General features: G+C 38.1%; 1 long non-coding RNA gene across 2 annotated transcripts in view; it reads left to right on the forward strand.

The window, feature by feature from the left end:
* LOC102006378 overlaps positions 1–5121 on the forward strand; it is a 61538-nt gene that overhangs the window by 33537 nt on the left and 22880 nt on the right. The window lies entirely within an intron of this gene.

Consider the following 5121-nt stretch of genomic DNA (forward strand, 5'->3'; position numbering starts at 1 on the left):
GATGTGGGGAGGCTGGGACCATAGCTTAGTGTAAAGGTTCTGGGTTCAATTCCTAGTCTTGTAAGAAAAAAAAAAGAAGTTACTGCTTCACCTCCCCAAGGCCTCAGTGCAGAAGGGCAACCAATTGGATAGTGGATGTGTTTATAGACACCATAAGCCATTGAATTCTGGGCTTGCAGTATTCTTCTTGCTGATTTGTTTGGTCCATTTCATCTCTTCAAGTTTGTGGCTCAAAATAGTTGTTTTTCAAAATATGCTCTGAAGCTTAGAAAGGTTGAGAGCCATTGCTTACATAGAGGTCCTTCAAGAAACATTTCTTCAGTGGCCTCTCAGCTTTGTATTATCTTTAACAAAGAGATTGCAAGTATAATGTCAGTGTATTTTTCAGTTTATGCATCTGTATTATTAACATTTATAGTGAGGAACAATAAGTTATGTCACTATGATAAACATAAAAAGAAACAAAATGTTAATAATTACAGCTTATCTCTAGCATCAGGATAAATAGTTATACATGTTCATCTTAAAAGTGGAAGTAATTGTCAAAAGGAACATTGGAATTTAAAATCATGTTGCTTTTCATTTTTATTGAATGAGTTAAATTGAGCTCATTAGAAAACTAAAGGAAATTACTTAAAGAAAATTGAAAGCTTACAATAGAAACAAAATATCAACTGAAAATTGTATTTAGAGCCTGTGAGGAAAGGACAGTGGTAAGGGAAACTGGAGGAAAAGAAATGTAAAGATGCTTTACAAAAATCTATTAAAATGGCTGTACATATAATCCTTTATATTTTGAAAATGTGATTTATTTGTGGATCTTCTAATAGCAATAATAAATAATGCATGCTGTTTTTCCCTTTGTTAGCATTTTTGTGTATTGATTTGTTTCTTATCTAGATTTTTTTTATTTTAAAGAGAATTAAAAAATAAAATAACAGCAACATAGACAAAAGCAAAACAAAGCAAAAACAATAAAAATGGTAGGGTTTCAAAAAAAATGATAAGAATTAACAGTGATTGTTATATTACGTATTATCTTCAATGAAGTTGCTCAGATTATCAGATATAAGAATGCAAGATTGATCAAACAGTTAAAGAGAATAAAAATAATTTAAAAAAACATTAGAAATGATACAGAGCTTCACTAAACAAGATGGTAGAAATTCAACAACACATGTTATATTGCATATTGTTTTCTTCAAATTAATTCTTCAGATTATCAGAGATAAGCATGTAGAATTGGTCAAAAAAAATAAGCATTAAATGTCCCTTTCCCTCATTGTCTTGGTTACTTTTCTCTGATTGCTGAGACAAAATAACTGACACTTACAGTTACGGAAGGAAAGGTTTACTTAGCTCATAGTTTATGGCGGTTTTAGTCCATACTAGGCTGGCTCCAAGGCAGAGTGGCACACGGCAGAGGGAAATAGTTCATGGTAGCAGAAGACAGCAAAAACAACAAGAGCAAAAAGGGGGAGTGGCAGCTGGAAAAGCAAGCCTCTTTCCTCCCTTACACTGTATGGAAACTACCTGCCCCAGGACAGGTGTAGCACTCACACCCATGAATCAGTCATAAACTTTAGAAGCCTGCACCCATGCCTGCATGAGGTTTTAGGGGGACATCTAGACACGAACCATAATACGTACATATTCTTATTGTAATATAATTCAACATACCATAAAATGAGCTTCTACAATGTACAAGTAAATGATTTTTTGTGTATTCACAAGGCTATGCCCCTGCCACTATTAATTCCAGAACATTCTTATCAGCCTCTGAGGAAACCCATACTTTTTAGAAGTCATTCTATGTTATCTCAGCCCCAATCTATTTTCTGTCTCTGTGGATTTGCCTGTGCTAGACATTTCATATAAATGGAGTCATCTAATATATACTTTTTTATGCTGATCATCTTTCACTTAACATATTGTAGCATGTTTCAGAATTTGATTCCTTTCTATGGTCATATTGCCTTTTTGTTACTGATATTACTCCAGTACTTCAGTACTACTTTAATTATGAAAATCTGGATGCATTTGCAGTTGAATCCCCTCGTGTACTAGACCCACAGCTTTACTTACCTATGAAGACTGGACATCTAATGACATCTTATCTGAAGAATGTTAAAAAACTCTTATAAAATTTATTGCTCCATCTTATACTACAGCCCTCCTTCTGCTATATTTTAAACCTTGTCATTAAATAAATTATCCTATTGCCTTAATAAGTACTTTGTTTGAAAATACAAGTACCCTTTAAAACTATATTGATCTGTAATAAATTTTCAGTTGATTAACTTACTATCACTGATAGTGAATTAATAGTGGTAAATTCCCCATTTTAGAAATTGGGATTTTAGTGGAAAAAGAAAACAGATAAGAATAAATTTGACGTAAGATATTTTCCCTAATAGCCTAGATTGTCTGAGCACCTGATGATCAGCTTTTTAATTCATCTAACCATCATTTATGGAATGGTTAGCTCAATGGTGTCAAATTCTTTTCTTTTTTTTTTTTTTAACTGAGGATATGAAGCCATTTCCTGCCTTTAAGGGACATACAGTCTAGAGTCTTGTATGGGAGATGGACACATAATCAAGCCTAAGGCAAGGTACTGAATGCTGGGATACATGAACAGACAAAGACCTATGAAAACACATTGGAACAGAGAGCCCAGGGAAGGCTCCTGAGAAGAAAGGGTGTGAGTAGAGTCTTTCAGACTAAGTATGAGTTAGCTAGATGATGAAAAAGAAAAGGCATTACAAGCCAAGGAACTGACACCACAAAGCAACCTAGAAGAATGCAATCACAGGTCATATTCAGAAATGCCAAGTTAGCCAATATGACCAAAGACAGGAGAAGAGAAGAAAGGTGAGATAATAATGATAGTTAAGTGCTTCCTATGTGCTAGTCGTGCCTAAGTATTTTGCATGGCCTATCTCACTCCGTGGTCACATCTATCTTACCACACATGTGCTGTTTACATAACATTTTCCAAGCACAAAAAAATGAGACATAGAAGGTTAAGTAACATATCTACATTCCCATACATAGATTTGCAAAGGGAATGTGCTGCCAGAATGTAACAAGGGGCCTTGTGAGCCAGACTGAGGAATTTGACCTTTATTCTAAAAGTGATAGGAAGGAAAGTCTAGGCAGGAAAGCAACCTGATGTAAGTAGATTTACCATTTTAGAGACATCAGTATAGTAGAGGTTGGATAGGAGAAAGAGAACAATAATCCAGGCAAAAGGCAATGAAGGCTTAAATCGAGATGAGGACAGTGCAACAGGAGAGAAGAAAATGGCTCAAAAACACCACTTAGGAAGTCAAATTAAACTCCACAGAGGTGGATAGAGAGAGGCAGAGTCTAGAACAGTGAACTTTTTAGATCTTTCAATGATGGAAACATCCTGCTGTGACACATGTGCCATAGGACTGCTACCACTGGTCTAGAATGGCTGGAATAGTAGGCCAGTGTATCAAAGATTGTGCCTTCAATCCGGGACATACAGAAGGAAGTGTTAGTGGACATTTCCTTTAGAAATGGCTCCCCAATTAAATATATTCCATAGACCCTTCTTGCTTCGAACAAAGAATTGGATGAGACAAGCCAAAAATGGTGCCAAAAGTTTATTTGAAAAGTTAGAGGTGAGGGAGTAAGGGAAAAACAGGGTCTGCAAAGTGAAATTGGGGCAAACAAAAGAGGAGAGGAAAAAAAGAGCAAAAATAAAAGTACACCCTGGTCTAGAAGACACAGATTGGGTTACTGTAAAGAGTCATGATAGTGGGCTCTTTGTGGTGTCTGTGTCCTTATATGTCATCCACATCTCAAGGGAGACACAAGAAGTTTCACATACAAGGTTCTGGGGCTGGGGATTTAGCTCAGGGGCAAAAGCGCCTGCCTGGCAAGCGCAAGGTCATGAGTTCGGTTCCCGGTACCGGAGAAAAACAAAAAAAAAAAAAAAAAAAGCACATACGAGGTTCTAGGAACTATTTGGCAATGTGCTGAGAGCTTGTAATGAACAGGTCCTGCTTATTTCCCTTGCTAATTTTGCTATGCCCTAACTCCTATCTCAGAAGGAGGGGTTTAAATTCATGTTGAGCATGAAGTGTTTAGACAACTTTCAGATGGAAAAAGAGGGAGCGACAGACAGACAGAGACACACAGAGAGAGAGAGAGAGAGAGAGAGAGAATACATAATTTGTGGGTCCAGAGCCCAGCAATGCTGCCTGAGCTGGGTATGTAGAGTTGTAGGCTTATAGGCCCTGGATCATTCGTAAATGGCAAGTGAAGGAAAATGTGCGGGTCTCTCAATGAGTGCGTGAGTGGAGAGAAAAGCACAGAAAAAGGAATCATGCCCCGAGCAGAGGCAGCAACATCACTGAGGGGCAAGTAGAAGAGCCTGCAGGTGGATACTGGAAAATGATAAAAGGAGGTGATAAGACCCGCAGCAGTGGAGGCATTGATACTAAAGTGAGGGCTTTATGGAGGCCATGAATAGAGAAGTAAAATGCTTCTCTATGGTTCAGAAAGACTAGGACATAAACTAACACAGAAACTGGCAATTTGAAGATCAATGATAACTTTTACTGAAAGGCCTTCTGGGGACTAGAGTCCAATTTACCACCCCAAGTGAATGTACTATGAGGAAAGAGAGAAAGTGACCGTAGAATCAGTTTTCATGAAGCAAGGTGTTAAAGGGAAGATGTCAGAAGAGGGCACACAAAGGAGGCAAAGAGAGGTCTTTTAAGTGAGCAGAAGATCCATTCTGACCGCATGTCTACACAGGGGAAGCATTCATGTTTAGTTTTGCAGCTGTGAGCAAATAAGAATCTTACACACCATTTCTATTTGCTGAGCAATGGCATCTGCAGAACCCTCCTTCGCCTGTGGAGCATGCAGGGCCCTGATGAGACTGCAGCGAGTCAAGAGGAGGCTAAGATCACCTCTAGCTTCCTCTAGAGCCAACCTCAGCCTATCCCAAGGTTTCCTGCAGGCTTAGAGTCAAGTAGGAATGAGGCCGCTGAGGCCAGCACCTTACAACAAGAGCCTTCCCTGTGGGGAAAAGGCTTGCTCCACTAAGTGTGATGGGTAGATCTTTTTTTTTTTTTTTTT

Source organism: Chinchilla lanigera, unplaced genomic scaffold (assembly GCF_000276665.1).
Source record: "Chinchilla lanigera isolate Chin_1 unplaced genomic scaffold, ChiLan1.0 scaffold00030, whole genome shotgun sequence".
In the NCBI taxonomy this organism is placed as follows: domain Eukaryota; kingdom Metazoa; phylum Chordata; class Mammalia; order Rodentia; family Chinchillidae; genus Chinchilla; species Chinchilla lanigera.